General features: G+C 39.3%; 1 protein-coding gene across 2 annotated transcripts in view; it reads left to right on the forward strand.

Moving 5' to 3' along the window:
- Positions 1-21,406, forward strand: part of bmpr1bb (bone morphogenetic protein receptor, type IBb) — a 54,964-nt gene that overhangs the window by 4,664 nt on the left and 28,894 nt on the right. For both annotated transcript variants that reach the window (XM_040157530.1, XM_040157531.1), the window contains exon 3: positions 1,096-1,260. The gene's annotated coding sequence lies outside the window, so the exon portion shown is untranslated. The remainder of the gene's footprint in view (positions 1-1,095; positions 1,261-21,406) is intronic.

Here is a 21,406-nt window from a genome sequence, read left to right on the forward strand (position 1 = left end):
GAGCCTGTATATGTGGGAGAGGCTCGCTCGAACTCCTTCTGTGACAGTGACCTGCTGGCAGGAAAGTAAAGCGGGCCGAAGCCAAGCACCAGTTTGAGTTGGAGAGTAACTCACACCCGTAAAGAATGTCGAGAATCTGTGTGTTAAAGTTCACACTGTATCTGCGGCTGGCAAATAAAAGACATCTGTGTGTGAATAGATGTGTGTTTGTGTGTGAATGCACGTGAGCATGTGTATCTTATGAGTGGGAAAAAGAAGGATATGCAGAAAGTCAAAGAATACAGTTATGTTATTATTATTACTTCATTGGAAGGTCATTGGTGTAACTTTGTACACATATGTTTTGAGAATTGTGTTCCCATCCAGTATTACATTGTGCCCTGTCACAAACACAGTCTCTCTCACTCTCACACACACACACAGACACACACACAAGCACAGACACACACACACACACACACGCACCTGACAAGCATGTAGCAGGCAGGATGTCAACCCATAATTATACTCTAACTTAGTGGTTTATTAAAAAAAGACAGGTCAGCCAGACCACCCAGAATCACAGTCACCTGTTTCACCTGAAAGAGAAAGTCCAAGATTCAACACTCCTTGCTCTGTTCAGCACTGTATCCAGCTGTGATTCAGTGTTATTTTGCTGATATATTATTGGCTCAAGGTTAGTGGAATATGTTTTATGACACTTTTTTTTTTTTGGGGGGGGGGGTTAAAGTTTCTAATTCCTTATATCAGCATAAAGAAGGGGTTTTGTGTTTCACCACACTTAAAACATATCAACGTGATCTTCTCTGACAGTTTGATCTTTCAACAGTCCAATCTGAAAAGCTTTGTTCTGAATTCTTTAGTGTGTCTGTCCTACTGTAGACCTTATTCTGCACCGTATCTGATTCAGCAATTGAACTTCATGCTTGTCGGCTAAATAGCAAGTGACAGCGAGTGCCACTCAGACTGTGAGAGGAGATGGAGAAACAGATGAAATCAATTTCTGGCTTGTTCATGTTTTTCCTGTTGCCTAGCCCTGTGTTTCTGATGACAGATTGTGAAATGGGTTTCATATGTGGCTTTTTTTTCCCATAGATTCGGGAGAGGGCAGAGGGCATTTAGAGTCATACCTGTGAGGCCGCCTGCATGGAAATGTGCTGACATCAGCACTTTGCATTTCAAACCCGCGGGCTAGAGGCGGATGAGGAGGATGCTGCAGTGACGATACAGAAAAAGCTGGGTTTGCATAGATCGTATCAGGTGAGTCTGCCCTCAGAGTGACATCTCTTATCAAGGGAACATTAATCTGTTAATTAAAGACTCAGTCACATCCTGGAACAAGGAGGACAGAATTGAGCGTGCTGTGTGTAGTATTAAAAACAATATAACCTTAAACCTCATAATAGTGAATAATAACAGGAACACTCATATATTTGTCAGCTGTCTATACAGTGTTTTTGACAAATCGGATGTTCAAGTGAGTGTAGTTTCAGCGTCTGCTGTGATGTTTGGCTCCCAGTGGCACACTGCTTTATCTGGAAACGAGCTATGCACACACACACACACACACACACACACACACACACACACACACACACACACACACACACACACACACATACACGCACACAATACGTGCATTATTTGTTGATTGTAGGATTAGGTTGATTTAGGTGAAGGCCAGGACAGGTGACAGGTTGTCAACACACTTCATCATCACTTTAAAAACAAATTTAAGTAAGATTAATAAATCATTGCAATCCCTGGTTTAGGCATTGCATTAGGAAGCCATTAGGAAGCCAAAACAGGTGGAAGCCCAACACTTCATACAGGTGGAAAGGAAAAAGAACTTTAACTTAACTAAATTCCTAATGCAAACAGAAGGTGTGTCATTTTACTGTGGCTCGCATGCCAGTTTGCAGTAGTTTTCAACCCCTATACGCTGTATTTGCCTGTCTATCCCTGTTGGGTAGTTTCAGCTTGAGACAGCTGTCGTTCTTTGTTGAAGCAGTTTATGTTTTGGCACGAGTTGTCATTATTTTCCAGGTTATTCCCCATTGCCATTTTTGAATGATTTTTCAGTTTATTTTTGACCAGTTCTCCTGCACTTTGGGCAGAGATAATTGGAGCTTTATAAGTTGTCTCAAGTTACTTTGAAAATATTTGAAAATATCAACCTGATATTTTATATAACTGATGGTTAAACCTCTTTTATAGCTAAAAATACTGCTATAGTAACTGGCATTCAGCCTAGTATGACCCACTTCAGTCGCAGGGTTTGTAATTGTGATTAAGTTTCTTTAATTATGTGATTTGTTTGTGGTAGAGAGGCCAGATATCATCACTGAAAGAAAAGTTACAGACTTCCTTAAATCAATTAGCCAAGGTTGCGTTGGGTCTGGCATCAATTGACCATGTGGGAAAAAAACTATTTACAGCAGCTTGATTAACTTCTATCGAAGGCTTGGTTGGTGCTGTAGTGCTGTACTGTATAATTTATAAGTGACTATCATCATGTTGATTTCAGCCATATCACTGAGCCCTATTGACAACTCTGGAAATATAGGTGCGTGAAAGCTCCAACATCTGCCGTCAAAGAGTTGATGCAGACATGCGGAACATTTTTCTGTTTTTCAAATCATCAGGAGAAAAACAAGTTAGCCACACCGGTCACTCATTTCTCCTTCATCTTTAGTTAAGGTTCGGTCCATTCTGAGAAGAGATCGACTCCTCTCCTAGTCTTTTCCAAGTCTGGCCTCCGAGAGCTTCACGCAGAGGAGAGGCTGGATCAGATTACAATAAAAAGAAAGAGAGAGAGTAGCAGTTAACTAACCTGCCACAGCTTGGATTGTTATTCCAGGTGCTCAAGAGCAGATACAGCTGTTAATTACCTCTACGTAGCTACACATGTTGAGCTGCAGTCACACATGAATGGCCACATACAAGTGCACATTGGCATGCCAGAGTACACCGATTAGGATGTAAGCATCAGAAGAAGGTTGCAGTGGATGAAATGCTCTCTTGGTTTATAGAATCCGCTGATGAATCTGGTGTTAGCTTTGACCTTTTTGCTACATGAATGCTTGTTGAACAAATGTGTACCATTTGTAGCTAAAATGAGTGGTCAGCTGCGTACATATACCTTCAACCCAGCTGATTCTCAGCTCCTGCCAGGAAGCTTTAAAGTAGCATAACACAGTAGTTGCAGTTTATGTACATAGTTCAGGTTATCTATTGGATTGTTCAGAAGTATTTGCAATAAATTTGGTAATACAGTCTCTTGTAGGAAGCCCATCGTTGTAGTAAATTAGATTGCAGATAGATGGACATATTAAAATCTGTATGGACATCTTTTCATGTCCATTTAATCAGTATCAGGTGAGTATCAGACTAGCAGGGAGACATAAACAAAGACTGCAGTAAAGCTCATCTCTGTCTGTCTGAGTGAGTGCTGCTGCAGCTCTGTCCTCTTCTCGTCAACACACATCAATATCATCATCATGTGCTCAAACAGTATAGAGAGGGTGATGAATATTCACTGTCAGTACTTTTAATTTGAGGAAAAAGGCCAAATGAGTATCTATTAGTTTAAGTGACTAGCCTATAATATTTTGGATAAGTTTGTGTTCATATTTGAGGAATATAATGTTAATGTAAAAATATTTAATTTACACCATCCTGAAGTGCAGCACATCTCTGTTTTAGAGTTTGTGCTAATTCCCTAACATTCTATGAGGTGTGTGTATTCACATGATTGTGCATGCATCTGTGTTTTTGAACAGCTGCTTCTTCTTTTCTCCACCTGTGCACTGTGACTTTGAGCACTGGTTCTCTTGGCCTTGTTTTATTTTACTTTTTAAATCAAGTTTAATTAATGATTACACAGGCTTTGAGCACAAAACTTTCACTGGCAAGAAATTGGAAGATAAGTTACTTTTGTCTCAAGTGTGGCTTTATTGGTTTCCTGATTCAAATGTGAACTGAAAATGCTTCATTTAAACACACATAGAGACAGACAGACACGCAGCTTTTCTACAATTAAGAACTGTTTTCTGCTTCTGGAAACAAAAATGGTCAAGATGCTGGGTGTTCCCCTTCTTTTAAAACCTGTGTTTATTTTAGTTTTTTAAAAGTGCTGCAAATTAAGCAGTAAGTAACCTTGGATGGACTGTTCCATGGGAGCACAAGTGGGTGAGAGGGAAGGGGAGAAGAAGGGAGCTGAGAGGAAAAACCTCAAATGTGAAAATGACTGGAACTCCCATGGTTTTGAAAACAGAACTCAAGATTTCATTACACATACCTGGACAACTGAGGGCATGGAAAAACCCCTCCCTGTGTGCGCACATGTACACACACACACACACACACACACACACACACACACACACACACACACACACACACACACATGCACTCAACAGCAGGGTTGGTCAGAGAAATAATAAGAATAATGTAAACTAAACAGAGCAGAGACAACTCCAAGCCAACAGAGCCAGCACGTGTCAGCTTCAGAAATATGCAGAGCTCTGGTCATCAATCACAGACAGGAGGGCCTCAGTCACGCTGACAGGCTCGGACAGAGAGGAGGCAGGGTGTTTTGGCCGTCTCTGTGTGTGGACGGGCTGGTGGTGGCTGTGTTTCCAGACCTGACTACAGCTTCTTGGGTTGGGTTTGGTTGGGACTTGTCCAAGGCGTTCAAGTCTGACTGATGATGAGGCATCACATCAAACCAACGTCAGCAACAGAGTAAAGCTAATGGCCTGCACTTGTCAATCAGGCTGGTTGGCAGCATTCATATAGGTCCTCCTCAGTGTTGTTTTATTAGGTTCCAGTGTCAGTGTAAGCTGCGGATCATGAAAACCATCTATGTGAGTGTGTTGTGGGAATATTCTCATGGTGGCTTAACAGTCTACTGGTAACAGTATAACTGCAGGCAGTAAATTGGCCTAAACCAAGCAAAACACAGCAAAGGGAGACAGACAGTCCTGAGGGGCCAAGCTGGAGTTTAGTCCCTAAAATTGAACCTTTACCAGGGTTCAGAGGGACAAGGGGGGATCGAGGGATGTATGGATATAAGGAGGGGGTTGGGGGATCCTCTGGCAAACACAAACCCCCCAGGGTTTCTACTATGAGTCCTAACTTCATCTGTGTAAACATGTCTGGAATGACACACTCAGTGTGCATGTGTGTCAGGTGTACTATATGTGAAGCCCACTGAGTGTATGTATCCTAGAAAGCTATGAGGAGTTGAGATACAAAAATGTTCTCAACCTAGTGGTCGAGAACTTTCGGGGTTATGTTTGACATTTTTGGTATATTTCTGATTTTTTTTTCCTGATTTTTTGTGACAGTATGACTATTTCAGCTTCTGTTGACATATCGATAATAGAAAACAAGTTTCTAGATTTAGATAATGTATGACCATTTGACTGATAATTCTGTCTCCACGTTACAGAGAATTAATGGCTGAAGTTCCCCTCCACAACACGTTACAATGTCAGATGGTCCTGTGCGCAAACGTTATAATTAGACTTACCTCAACTGCTGTGGAACTGCCCTTTCACTTGATATGTTACTGCAGAAACCCAAGCAGGCTGTATTTCTCTTGTCCACAGACACAAGTTGATGCTGTCAACCCAGTACAAACAGAGTTCTTCATCATCTTGATGTTCTCAACCCCCTGTGAGTTGAATGGATGTCTCACTGCATCCAATCGCTTCTTCACCCACTGTCTATCAATATTAGACACAGGGTGACAGTACAGCTGTGTCTGTGCCTTGTCTTGGTCAATGTGTGCATACACATGATTCATGTGTGCCTTTGCAATAGATCTGGCATCGCAAATTAATGTTACATGGCTTGTTTGACTGAGTATACTGTCTCCCTGCTCCGTTCTCTGATCCTGACATAAGACCAGAAAGGGGAATCATCACCAAGGAATTTGGCCGACTTTGATCACAGCGCTGTTCAGCGAGGGTGCAGGGTTAATGTACTGTGTGAAGAGGAAAGCATGACACATTCATCTTGTGCTGAAGAATGGCTTTTGTGTGACACACATGTACAAAACTTATCATATAGACAGTGGACTGTGAATGTCCTTTGTCAGTCGGACAAGTGTAAAATCATCCGCAGTGTTAAATTGTTAATCAAATGCAAGTTCACAGTTTTCTGCTTTGAAATACAACGAACAAATTAACAGTTGTGACTTCATCTTCAAGTCCAAGAACCACAGATGACTCTCATAAACAAACCATAATGAGACTATAATTGCTTGCCATGACTGTTTACATTCCTCCACGCAGAGCCTTCAGATAGAAGCTCCACAGATCACAAGAGAGCCAAAACTGCGATGATAAACACTCTGTAGACGATCATCCTGACATTTCAGTGACATTTTATCCAGTTCTCATTAAGCCTAAAACATTTTAGCAAGTGGTCGGTATCCAAAACTTTCCTCTTGTGGCATCCTTACGTTAATGATGAACATATGTCAAGAGAGAATGGAGGGTCACATGGTTACATGTCAGAGCTCATTTTATTCTCATCTCATTTTTGCCTTGTCAGGATTGATCTGTTTTGGCTGCTTAGTAGGTGACCGTTTGATATTGCACTTTTCTGCATTTAGTAAAAACATTAATTTAGTGTAACGCAACAGTAGAACAAAAACATATTTTCAAAGTAACCAATAGCAGGGAGAGCAACGCCAAAGCTATAGTGACCTCACTGTAGATGAAATCTTCCTGTACCCCTAGAATGATCATGAATGCTTCTTAACTATTACACATAAAATTACCTCTCCACCTTGTATCAGCACCGCACACCAGCACTAAGATAAACTTAAACAGGGGCAGAAGTCTTCTATAAGAACCTGTAGAGTGGGAGGAAATGGCCAATCCATCATGGATTGCACATGATGACATCTCTGACCCTGTGTTCTCTCTCTCTCGCCTCAGCATGGAGAGGGAAAAATAAAGATTTATTCTGTATTTTACAAGGTTTTTTTCACGGTGAAAGATTTCTCCATTATTTTAAATAGTGCTTAGTGACATACTGTAATAATACAGATACATTGACTACATTCTGAAAGACGAATACAACTGAAGGCCAGCTATGTAAATGTATTGAAAAAAGAACCATTAGCCTTTTCTAAATACAGACTCATACAAATCAATGTGATCATCTTAATCTGATTTGTTTTAGAAAGTGGTAAAAAAAAATGAAAACTTTTTCCAATATGACAATAGTTCTTGCAAGGCTTTCTCTTGGCTGTGCAAAAAATGCTCTAATTGCAAAAAAAAAAAAAAAAAATGTAGAAAGACCATTCACTATGTCTTTGAGGGGACATAGAGTCAGTCTCCACCATCTCAAGTTTACTCCTCTTTACGAGGGGCAAGGTGAAAAGAGAATTGACCTATGCAATCGGTAATGTATCACGGGAAGCGTAAAAAAAAATAGATATAATAGGCATTAAGTGTGGCAAGCTTTTCCACAGATAGGCAAATAATGGGCCATAAAACCCCAAGAATGTGCAGGTGTATTTCCAGCAAAACTAAAGCATTGTAATCTCACTGATGATTTCCTTTTCTGAGGTTGAAGGGGAGTTTATCACTGAAAATATAGGCCTTACTGTAGGTTGGAAATGACACCTGCAGACTCTCAGCTCTATACAGCACTTGGGTCCTTCCACTGTGGAATTTGTAGTTGGTTTTAGTTTAGTTTTATTTATCAAGGCAACTTTCCTCTCAGAAACCTCCCTAGGGAAGACTCTTTGTGTCTCCTTACACATGTACGGTACTTTATCGGTGAAGCCCTTAATCCACCACAGCTGCTCAACTGTAAATAAAATTAACCCCAGTAATTGTTTGATGCGGACTTTGGGTTTTGTATACTTTCTCACTATCTGCCGGTAGCCTGTGCTCTCTGAGGATGACATCATTGGTTTTAGGTTGCCCGCTGTGGCTTTGGTTCTCAGGGGGGTCGGTGAGCCTGAGCGTAGACCTGGAGAGCAGATCCAGGCTGTGAATAGACATTCTCTTTCTCACTTCTCTCTCCCCTCCTTCTTCTCAGACACACACACACCCACACACACACACACACACACACACACACACACACACACACAGAGAGACACACACTTTCAACTGAACTCTCTGCCACCTCACTCTGAGCTCGGGGTTTGTTATTGGCTCAGTTATGATGTGTTGACAGATGGGGCAGATGTGTGTTCCCCTCTTGTAGATAGTTTGTCAGTGTTGTTTTCAAAGTTGAAAAGCTCTGGAATTAGTTGAGTAAAGACAATAATTTGGCTTCATGGCAGTCTGGTTAGATGGTTTGGGATGCATAAAAAAACCTGTGTTGTCAAGTTATAAATATTGTAAATATTGTTTTGTCTTCCTTTTTTTTGGTGGTTGGGGGGGGTAGTGTGTGTAGCTACCCACATATGTATTTCTCTGGTTTCCATGAGAGTGGCCAAGCAGCTCTTTCTGGGAGACAGGTATGTAAAACATAAAGACCATGTGGCTTATTGTGGGTTGGTCTCATTCATTTTTCCCAGGCAGCGCAGAGCATGCTACCCTTTTACCTCAGTAAGTGTCAGTCATTCTGTCAATCATCTGTTTTAGTTATTTCGAATTACTGGAGTCTGCAAAGTCAACCTCTTCCACTGTGATGTCAAATAGATGTGGGCCGGCTCTTCTCTGCTCCTCTGTTTTGTTTCTCCACTCCCTGCATGAACACACCTGGTGATGGCAGCCTCTAGACTGTCTCATAACATACACACAGACATGCCTCCAAAACTAAGGCACCTACAAGGAAGCAGTGAATTACAAAACCTCATTTGGTTTTTTCTTCTTTCTGCCTAGTAGTTTTAAGTTAAAATTTGATGGATAGAAGCAGAAGGTTCATATATTTGCCTGTCTGACAGGCTAGCTGGAAAGTTTTGGAATCACCTGGCTACATGAGGGAAAACTTTTAACACTTGAGGATTGTACACACTTAAAACCAAGGTCTGAAGGGAGGGATTTGTCTGTAATCCTGTATTGATCCTTCCTAGACAGGCTGTCTGGTGGACTGACACTCTGCCATACCTACAGGCACATAGCCACCCTGGCTGCATGCCTCACCACATCTAACTATAGAAGCAAATACAAGCCGAGGCCAATTTGTGGCTGATTTAATGGCTCATAGTGGAGTCGTTATATTGGGCCGAGAGAGACAGAATTGCCCATTTTGTTTTCCAGTTTAAATGTCAGTCCGAGAATTCTATGCATTATTAGCTTGTTGAACTTAAAGGCTGTGTGTTGCGGATATAGCATCCATCTATCCTGATTAAACTAAACTGTACTAGAGGTAGTCAGCTACATTAGAAAAAGTTTGCAGCCAAGGTTCAGAGTTGGGAAAAGCCTTAATAACTACAAATTCTAACATTCTGTATGTTGATGAATTATTAAGAACCTTCTGTTTGGTTTGTCTTGCTCTTTGTAAGTAAGTCAAGGTAGATAGTAAATATTATTTATACAAGTATTGCATGGATTGCCATGAAATTTGGTAAGGACATATCCGTATGTTCCCTTCAAGATGAAATGCAATAACTTTGGTGAACTTTTCATGTAGTTCCATCATCAGGTAAAAATTTTCATTTGTCCAATGCTATGCTTTATTACCAAATTCCTGCAAAACTAATGACATTCCCATCAACATCAGTTGTAAGTAGCAAATGTCAGCTTGCTAATGTGCTACACTCAGATAGGGATAGTGGTAAACATTGTATCTGCTAAACACCAGCATGATGGCATTGTCACTGTGAGCATGTCAGCATGCTGACGTTCAAAGCACTTCTGTACAGCCTCGTGGAGCTGCTAGCATGGCTGTGGACTGTTTTTTTTTTTTTTTAAATCTTTTTGTCCTGGTATTGCAGTCCCCATCATCAGGGACCACATGGAAGGCTCCCATATCTCCTGCAGGCCAGTCCACTGCTGATTGTCAACATAATTGCAAATATCTTTGTATAACTAATGGTCCCATCAGTAGGTAGTAGGCAGTAGGTTTTATTGTAAGCTACCTGTCACAGAGTCACTGAATGGCAATTTAATAAAAAAAAAATTAAAAAAAGAATTAAGCCTGTCCAACACAGAAAACATTTGTTGGAAGAACAGGGATATACAGTATTGTCATGAGAAAAGTGTAGTTTAACAATCAGGCTGTGTCTCTTCTCGTAAATTCTGCAGCTTTTAGCATGCTGGAAATTGTTTGCATTTTGATTGGCCGAGTGGACTGGAGGTAAAATAGTTGCCTATTGTAACAAGTTTACAGTACTTTTTAAACTGAAGTGTTGTGCCAGTGCCAGTGTTGTTGTTGGCCTGGTAAGATACAGATACTGTAAGTGCTGATTCTGTGGTGGGTTTCAGGATGCTGAATGGTTGCCCAAATACCTTTCACTCTCTTGTGGTGTAAAGAGATGCAGCCGTGAAGGGAGTGGTGTTCAGGTGTGCTGTCAAAAGCCGCTGTCATTGAGAAAACATCAAAGAGCATCGAAGGACCTGTGAATGAGAATTAGAGTAAGTCAGTCTGAAGGAGAAATCTTTGGTTGTAATTTCATGGAGGCCCACACACTATAAGCTTTGACTCTCTGAGTAGGAATGAAAGGAATTAAACTGTATTTGGCTGTGGATCAACTTTTGTAAAAACACAGAAATGCCGCTAATGATCTGTATGTAGCTATGAATGTTTCCCCTTTACTGCATTCTTTCTGAACAAATAGACTCTGTCCAAGAAGAATTGATTTCAGCCATTAGAAGTTAAAAGGAAAACACTGCTAATTAGTTGACTTAAAGACCCTGGAGTCTTAAGAAATAATGTTCTACTATTGCGGGCAAACACTGGTTTAATGAAATTGATCTTGATATTTCCTGTACATAAAAATAGGGTCCATCAAATTTTGGTATTTGTTTGTTCCAATCTTACTGATCACTGTAATAGTGTCCCATACACTGTATTTGCATTGTCACACTTTATATATTATACTGTATATATAAGCATATTGTATGTACTGTAAATTTATTGAGCTTTTGAAATATTCAACCAAAAAAGGTCAAATGTGACTATTTCCATTAAGAATTTTTGTTCACTTCTTTCAAGGAAAAGTATGTTGGCAATTTCTGTGTAAGACATAAAAAAACGTTATAAAGTAAAGAAAAACTTAAGTCTTGAAAATGAGCCAGAAATGTTCTCCTGCTGAGTTCTACACTGCCTGTGAAAACCGTTGCATAATGTCTTCTGTGTGTCTGGATGAGCTTTATCAAATCTGAGAAAGGTCAAGCGATGTAACGGAAGTAATCTCACCCCTTTAATAAGTTTAGTAACAGTACAAGCATATTAGTAAACAGGCGGTCACAGTTTAAATGGTGGAAGCAGCCTGCTTGTTTGAAGCACCTGTCTACGGGACAGCAGTTACCCCAAAATCCCCATCATCAGTTGGAGGAACTCAGCCAGTGGCCTTGGTGACCGAATGGGGTGCACCACTGCTTTACAGGATAAATGTTAGAAGGGGGGCATGAAAGATTGCAGGTCTCATTGTACAGGAAAGTTAGATATATAAGGAACGTGTGTGGAAAAAGAAAAAATTAAGCAGAACAATCACCTGATGATGGATTGAAAATATATATCCATGCTATGCATCTTGGTGAGTATCAGTGTGGCAGAAGAAGAATAGGTAGAGAGAGAAAGAGTAAGAGGGAGAGGACAATGGTTGGAGTGTGACTGAACAGCCAGTCAAAACGTGTGGTTGCATTCTCGCTTTGTTCCATGAGATCACAGTTGTGGCAGATGCAGGATAGACTGGGAGCAGCTGTTTCGCTCTCTGTTCTCCAGTTACAGACGCTGGCACTGCCTGCACTCTGGGGATGGGCAGAGGGGCACGTTGTTGAGTCTTAATAGTGTTTGTTCTCTGAGGGTGGGCACAAAGAGTCCTCAGACCCCGCAGTACTCCACCAGTACTCTTGGCATCGGAAGAGAGGGATGTGGCCGAAGGTGTTAAACAGAATGGGACTGGTGACAAGACATAACGCGCAGCTGGTCCCACTCTCACAGGACCCATGGCGCCATTAATTACACTGACTGTGGAGGCTACAGTAAACTCCAAATATAATTGGAAAATGCACTAATTTATTGTTCTTGACAGTGGAAGTCAGATCCGATAAGAATCAGGTAGAAATCACTTAAATTGACAAATGTATAAAATTTGTAACAATTAAGACATATTGAGAAATTGAATTTCATTCCAGTGCAATCTGGCACTCGTGGTTTAGTAAGAGCTTGTTTTAGTACAAAGGAAAGGAAAAATTGAAAGCTGTAAAGAGCATTTCAACACAGTGTATCCCGTTCTAAATTCCAAGTTGTCAGAAACACAGTTTCGGTATGTACCATTTAGGAAGACTTTACTGTGCTGCAGTAATTAATTTACTTGTGTGTAGGCAGTGGACCAAATGCTGTGATCCTAAAAATGTGACATTTTGAACAGGTGCCTGCCATGTTTGTCATTAAATGGGCGAAAGAAATGTTCTTTCATGTTCAATTTTTACGTATTTGAGATATTATTTGTTGTCATTTGAGCTCTAAGATTTTGTGAACAGTATTTGAACTTATAGATTTAATATATTGAAGGGATGATTAACAAAATACAACTTCATTCGTATTAGAGCTGCAATGAAAAGTCGATTAATCGATTAGTAGATTGAAAGACTATTAATCAGTTACTAATTTTATAATCAGTAATTATACTTATAATCCATAAATCATTTTTGAGCACAAATCCCAAACATTTGATAGTTTCAGCTTCTCAAAAAAAATCTCAAAAGATTCTTACATTATAGTATATTGAATATTTTTGAGTTTTAGACTGTTTGTGGGACCAAACAAGACATTTAATGATGCCACCTTGTGCTTTAGGATATTTTATGTTTTAAAGACGAAACAATTAATCAATTAATCGAGAAATATAATCTGCAGATTAATCGATAATGAAAATAATCATTTGTTGCAGCTCTATTTCATACATTGTGTTTCATTTTATTATCTATTATCTGCTGCAAATTTTAACAAAGCACTCTACACTGAATTAAAACAAACAATAATACCATCTCTGTGCAGCTCCCATATGGTGCATTGGCTTTTAGAATTTCTTCACACTCTGTTTCCAGATGTCTTAGTTCTGCCCCGTTGATGTTGAATAGACTTTTATGTGCATTAAAGTTTCCTGCACTATAGCTCAATCATAGCTTAAAATGTACAATCGTGAGCACAATACCCGGTATTTGTAATTCCTTGTATATGTGCACAGATGTCTCATAACCTGGTGAAAAGCATGGTGGGAGCAGAAGATTTGATGGTGGAAACAGTCTAATGAGATGCTTCTGCCAACAACTTTCCAGTCTTCTCAGCCAAAAGTCAAAAGTCAGGAGAGCAGAAAACAACTGAATACATTTATTTACTGAAAATTCACATTTTTCCATGGAGTAATAGATGTAGAGGTTATACACATAGAGTGGATTGGCCTTACAGAGTGGACAGGTCTGTAGTGTTGATCACAGATAAAAGGAAGAGATGTTTAATGGAGAGTTTTAAGGGTTAGATGGGATAGAGGTTGTCTTTTGTAGATCAGGTACAGAAATTGACCTCTCACTACGCTTATCGAGTGTTTGAACAAGCCTAAACTGGTGAATCATGATGCGTGAGTCATAGATTCATTGACCCCAGCTACTTCTCGTCAGTGTTACCAAGCAATATTATGAGTCATGCCAGTCTCTCACAGCAAAGGTCTTTCAATATGACACGTGTCACACAGATTTGTGAAAAATCGCTCAGTCTTTCAGTGAAGTCTCAAAGCAAAGCAGTGAATCCCAAAACTGTTGCAGAAGCTCTTCTTTCTGTCAAAAGCAACAAAAGTGAGGCTGTGGAATTGTTGGAAATAGTATTTTATAGACAAAGCCCTAGTTAAAAAACAGAAAAATTTTTTAGCCAGACACTGTGAATTTATTATTGTTTTATCAGCTGTTTAACCTGCATTTCTTAGATCCTTAGTATTGGAAAGTATAGCCAGACGGTTAGTGGATTTATGAGGATGATATTGATATTTGAGAGTTAAAAAATCCAATAATGATATATCAGCCAATAATCATCATTCTACATAAACACGTAACATACATGTTCCCTTAAATTTGGTCACAAGAGAATCTTGACCAAGATATGTACCGAGTGGGATTTGTCAGTGCTTTCCCGTGGACGAAGTATTATTTAAAGTATTATTTAAAACACATCTTTGGCATTTTTGTACTGCAATTTCCTGTATCTCTTATGGCAAACATATACACTTATACCAATATATATATACAATCAGCTAATACTTAATATTGGGCAAGCTGATTTAACAGTCTAGCCCTGCCGGAAAGCCCTGGAGCTATTTATTTCATTCAGGCCCTCCATCTCACATCAGTTAATTTAGACTCATCCCCGACAGACCTCAGACATTATTTGTATTGAATGAGAGAATATATTATATTATATTATATTATATTATATTATATTATATTATATTATATTATATTATATTATATTATATTATATTATATTATATTATATTATATTATATTATATTATATTATATTATATTATATTATATTATATTATATTATATTATATTATATTATATTAGAAGTGCTTTGTTTAAATAAATTGTTAATGTATTCAGAAGTGTTGCTCCTGACAACATGCCTGAAATTCTCCTTCATTTGGTGTTTATCCACATACTCCATTAGAACTCTTATTTAAATTTGGAAGACTAAAATTAGTTCTCCTTGCGAGTGGATAACTCTGATGGATTATTCAGTCACCCAGAAATAATAAATACCAACAATAAAGCCAAGAAATGTTTCAATTTCAGAGCATATGAAGATAAAACTGCATATTATCATACTCCATCCTTAAGGACTGCTTTTTGTCAGTTATTCCTTACTCCTTGAATGATGTGAAACACTGGCTCGTATTTTACAAACAAGAGCCCAAGTCAGACATGCTGTCTGTACGTGGCAATTTTAGTAGCGAAAACTATGTCTGTGGTTGCATCCGAAGATGCTCGGTCATGGCTCAGGCTGCCTGGTGTTGTCTCCCTCCCTGTCATCAGTGTGGGGATGGTGCCCGCAGTGATGTGCACTTACAGTAAGTGAAGGACTGATGTTTCAGAGATGGATAGCATTTCCAGTATTTATCGACTGCTGCGAGGCGGCCCTGGATGACACTGCATTCAGATACATTAGCGGTAGAGGGAGTCTTGATGGCCTGTCAGAGGAAAAGAGGGGGTTGAAAAGTGAGGAGGGTAGACGTTAAGACATCACCTAGCTTATAGTCGGAGGCAGAGGCATTGATCGCAGCACCAGTGCTCTCCGAGCTGCTTCCCGTGTTTTCATTGTGATATCATTGGAAGAGAGCAAACAACAATGTCAGGGGGAAAGGCTACTGATAGCTCTGTATCTAATGCGCTCACATCTCCAGAGAGAGATTTGTATGCACTAGAATGCCGAATAATGTATGTCTGGATGCCACTGAATAAGCTGTTACTGATGGAATGAGAGTATTAATACTTACAATAAACTTTCTCACAACACAATTATATTGTGCAATGAACACAGTTTTTTGCCCAAGAGAAGGTATTGGTTCAGTTTTGATAATTTGTAACAGTGGTCTTCATTGGTATTAAATCAAATCCAATTTGATATAATAATAGCCCCGACTTATTCCATTTACATCAGTCGTTTTATCTCTAGGAGCAGTGCAGTGAATGTCACATTGAGAAAATTCTTAAAAGCTTAATCTGTAGCTCTTGGCTATATTGTATAATATGACTGAAGAGTTTAACTTGTCGATGAAAAATAAGCATTGTGCGTTGAATGTATAGGACATGGGCCTGGATCAAACCTGGAACATGGACTGAAGTAAAAAGAGCTATTGTGTTGAGTTTTACTGAGCAAAACTGTTTAGATAATCCAGAGAAACTGCTTCTCAATACAGTCATTGCCATGTTTCCTAAACATTTCCAATGTACTAATTTATTAAATCCAATTTTAGAACTGTTATACATTTTGGAAGTGGGGCTAACCTTATGTTTTCAGTTGGATCACTGATTGTTCCCTTAATTCTGCTGAAGTTCATAGTTTATTTCTCAACTCCCACTATTTCTTCAGGAGGCATGCTTGTGATCACAGGAAGGATTAGTGTGTGCTTGTGTGTGATATGTGCGCAGTGAGGTAAGGTATTCATCCCTACAAATCAAATGCTGGATGACATGAGTAGGCTAAGTCAATGTCTGCATGTATTTATTCATGCATCTAAAGAAAAGGAATTGTACTGTACCTGCACACAGTGAAAAAGGAAATTATTTGTTAATCCCATAGATTGTGAAGCTAGGGAGAGGAGAGGCTGATGTATGGAATTTACAAGGAACTTGTGCATGGATGCCGTGATTATTCTGGTAATTTCTACACCACTGCACATGAATGCTGTCCAAAGTGCTCCATAACTTTACACAGATGTGAACTATTAAGACACACTATTGTGTATCTCATGTTGCACTCTACTCCCTCAGAGACAGTCCATCACACGCATCAAGCAGGTCTTTTGTTGTTCGTACACTGGGGACATGAATATTTCATATTATGTCAGACTCATATTAAAGGATTTTTTTTTTATGACAACATTCTTTAACCTCAAAAACAAATGTGATGCCTAAAATAATAAATATTCCACTGCAGACAAATTTGTTTTCATCTGCTGAACAGGACTGTGAAGTCTTTTTTTTGCAGTTTAAACATGTAATACAATATCAAACGGATCTGTGAAAATTTTGTCAAACATTTGTTTCAAAGCTGCTGAGACCATTTCGTTATAAAGCCAAAAAACAGGTGTCAGTTTTTCCATTATGTGTGTATTGTGTGAGGCCAGATAAATGAGAGGGACTATAGACAGAGAAGCAGAGAATTGTAAACGAACTCGCTTTTCCCACTGAATTAAATGTTTCTGTCGAGGCTTAACCCAAAGTGTTGGACTGTTTCTCCTAATTAAGGGAAACGGTGTCTGGTTGTCAAATGAGCTCCAGGTCAGCCAGCCAACCAGAGACAGGGTTTCCCTGCCAAGACTGCAAGGCCTCTGTGTTTCCCATCAGCCATGGGAGCAGATGGTTTAACGCTCACTCCAACCTTTCTGGAGAAAACCAGGGAAGTCTCATCTGCTTTTGTTAAAGCTGAGGGATTAACATGGTCAACCTCTTGAGTTTAAGGAGGTGAGGCAACAAGTGGGATTACTGTACGAAAAGACATAAATGAAAATGGTTGTTGATTGTTTTATTGATGGACTACCTCATGGAGTCATTCTCTAATTTCTGAGCTTGCAGACTAAGTGCATGGGGTGGGGATTTGATCATGCACTTGAATTACAGCTCAGACTTGACCTTCACTTGACCTTGAATGACTTCAGACTTGACTTTTGATCACTGACTTGTATGAGCATCCGTGTCCTGTATAACTGAATTGCACGGTTGCGCTGTATAGGCAGACTAATGTTTATTTTTGCTCTGTATATAACAATGACACGTCTGAACTTCACATTAATGCTTCAAAAAACACAACAGCAGTCAAATGGAATCAGCTGTAGTTTCTTTTGCATTAAAGTTTATTGAAGCCATTAAAATGACTGCAGTTGTAACAGTAACAGTACAATATTTGCTTAAGAAATAAAATCTGTTGGAACTACACTTGGATTAATGTAACACCTTCTCAACTATATGATGATTAGAGTTTTCTGGTTAGATGGTATTCCTTCATTCATGTAAGTCACAATGCAGAACATTCAAACATCCACATCTGTTCTTGCCTATCTAAGCTTATGAACTACTGAACAACTCAACAGAAAGAATTTAGTCCCTGTTTATGGTGAATATCATCAACAGTGTTTCTCTCTAAGATAAGCAGAGTAACAGCTGAATGTGGGTTGTTAAGCACAGTAGATATCTCTGTTGTCATCTGCATATCCATCTCTCCTGAACAGGATTCACTCTGTTGACCTTTCCGTTTGCGGAAATCCTTTAAAAGCAGAAGCTTAGTTTGTTGTCATGGATGTGTCTGTGAGTCTGTGTGTATTTTTGTTGACAGGAACAACAGAAACAGTTTGTGTTTATCATTAGCTGGATTGAGAGACAGAGCGGCTTAGCAGTACGGGATATAAGGTCATGAAGAAGAGGATGTGGATGGAGATGAAACATGGCCTGCGATGGTGTGAATTTGTGAGATTTGGTGCATTCAGCAGGGTGTCTGTCTCTTTATGCTCAGTAACAGTAATGATTCTATTTAACTCCTGCCTGATTCCTGTCCACAACGTTGGTGAAATACATATTTAATCTATATTTTATTCATTTGGCATACAATAGAAATGTTTCATTTAATAATTTGTTGGTTGTATTTGGTTTCTTTCACTTCACTAATCCAGCACTTCCTTGTCACTTCAAAGGAAACTTGTTTTGCAGCAGTTATTGAATACAATACAAGAACTATGCTACAGAACGCATAACATAGGCCTACCCTGTTAATCACCGAAGTTTTTTTTTCAAAGGTTCTATTCAATTAGCTATGTCTGGCAATACTTATCTTTCCATTGTGCTGTCTAAACTACCAACAGTGGTTACATGAAGGGTTTATTTTGACAAATGTTGTTTGCTAATGTCACATTTATTTCATATACAGCCCTTATCAAAACTATAGCTATATATAAAAATTAGCTGGCTAGCTAGAATCAAGTGGAACCATGATTCTGTCATACCCCATCATGTTCCTCTCTGCAATGTTAAAGTTTCTACACACCCGTGGTCTAATCATGCAAGTGTTTTCGCTTATTCCAACTGTGCTTAATGGACTTCACTCTCCTGACAACTTCCACCTTTAGGGCCTGGCCAAAAAGTGGCACAGCAAAATATATCTGTCCTCACTAAGTGGTTCTAGACGCTTGGTGACATAGTTACTACTTGCAGGGCTAGTTGATGAACTACTGTAGCTGGTGAGCTAACTGCGAAAAAGCAAGGCAACCGGGACATGCTAGCACTAGTCAGTCACAATAGCTGTTTGAACCTCTTTCTGTTGTCCCTGTATTGTGCCGTTTGACTTATGTTTCATAGCAATCTGCAAACCGACTCTTTTTTGATTTGACACAGGAAGGTTAAAGGGGATAGCTTCCTCCATTTTTGACTCTTGGGCTTTTCATTGTCTCAGAGGTGAGCACTGTCAGGATGGCTTTCTATTGTTCAACGGGACAGATTTGTGGGTGAAGCTCACCAGAATTGAACTTGACTCAAAAAAAAATCACAGAAATTTACTTCGCCCCACTAATCCGCTAACAGCTATGATTGCAGCACATAGTGGTTAAGGCTGTGGCATTTTATGATGAAAGATATAAGATGAAGATTGAAAATGTGTGAACCTCGTCCAGTGCATATTCAAGATGTTGTGTAACAGTCCATGTTCATGCACTAATCACGATTTACACTTTGAAACATTTAATCTGTGTTATGTCTAATTCTCTTGATGTGTATGTGAATTATAGAAATTCAAGAATATTTTCTTGTTGAACTGATTGTGCAAGATTAAATCAATGTATTCACCTTAGAAGAAGTCATTTTGCAATTTTGCAGCTCTTTGAAAATGTGCTACACATCTGCAAAAGAAATGAACATATTGTTTTTGCTGCTGTGGGGATTTGATCAGCTAAAAGGGAAACATCTCACACATTTTACAAGCAGTTTTGTCTGACGGAAAAGAATCAACTATTAATGTAGCTCAGTGCAAAAAACAAAAAATAAAATAAAAATTGGAGGTGTATGTCGTGTTTAAGTTTCATATAAAAAAAAGCAAACGTAGACCCATGAAAATAGCACAAAATAATTAAATATGTCCTTGCTTGTGTAAGCATAGGTTCAAGCATATTTCGGTATGCTAAAATATCAGTGTAACACTCAAGTGTGCTTCTCGCTGTGTCACAGACGGAAAAAAAATCCACTGCAGCAAAAGGTCACTGTGCTTGATTTGCTCCAGCATGGAAATAGGACATTAAGTATCAACAGCTGTGAGATTCACACATTACATCTATTGTATGTCAGGGTCTGTCCAGAAAACCAACACCTCATTTCATTTACTCATTTAGGCATTTACTTAATTTAATGGCAGCCATGTGCTAAGGGGGTAATTATGGTAATTGTATCTTTTCATCTCTCTCTCTGTTCCATTGTCTTCAATTGCAGCTAGAGTGCTTAGCCTCTCAGTGCATCTTCACTTTAACTGAGGCTGATCTGTATCATCACGTGCAGGTTAATGTTGGCGTATTTTTGGAATTAAAAACTATTTTTTAGCTTCATAAGTTGTTTGTGATCGCTTCTCTTTCTGAAATCCTCCTTCAGAGGGACTGAGCAGCTACCAAGTTAAGGAAAATTTTTCCTTTACAATGTTACAAGTGACCACGCGGTCAAGGAACCGAGGCCTATGCTGTATCACTGTAGCTTTCACACCACTCACAAACACACAAAAGAGCTTTCAGCACTACAGCCAAGGGAGGGGTGTGGGTGCCCACGGAAAATATGCACAGAAGACTCCCTCCCTCCTGCTCTTGCAAGAGCACAGAGCAGGTAGTTTGACCGGAGGCAGTGGAACGGCCCCTTCTATTGATTCCCTCTAAATTATAAAGCAGCAAAACTAAATTTATCCAAACACCATTAATCACAATGGCTAGGAGTGTCTATTTTAATGAACAGATTTTTTCTGGGGGCATCTATATAATTTGCCATTTAACCCCCACCTGTCTGTGTCAACAAGTCCATACAGAGGTGCATAAATGGAGTCCAATGGCTGTTCCAAGGCTTGGGTTGTATCCATTCCTTCATGCATTACTGCAGCCAGGGATAGGGAGCATGGTGAAAAGGATCCAGTGTGCAAAGGGCTGTAATGAATAACATACAGGCTTTTTATTTCGCCAGATATGCTGTCCGTACATTGAACCAATTGCCCTGATTTTTTCTTGAGCAGCTTGTTTTATCTGTGGATTTGAGTTAATAAGTATGAGTGTGAGTTTTAAACACACCTTACATTTGTGACATTGGAAAGATAAAACTTCCAGATAGTGGAGGTAGTGGAAACAACATTCGATGACAGTATTTAATCCCAAAACACTCCAACAAAGGCTTTAGAATTTTTGACTTTTTCTTAATGTGATCTTGAAAAAAAATTTTTTGTAATTTACTCTTAACCAGTAGTCATTTGCATTGAAGGAGAACATTGCAGTTGGTTAAGTAGATGACTGATTTTTGGATCTTCACCTGGTTGCC

Source organism: Xiphias gladius, chromosome 20 (genome assembly GCF_016859285.1).
Source record: "Xiphias gladius isolate SHS-SW01 ecotype Sanya breed wild chromosome 20, ASM1685928v1, whole genome shotgun sequence".
In the NCBI taxonomy this organism is placed as follows: domain Eukaryota; kingdom Metazoa; phylum Chordata; class Actinopteri; order Istiophoriformes; family Xiphiidae; genus Xiphias; species Xiphias gladius.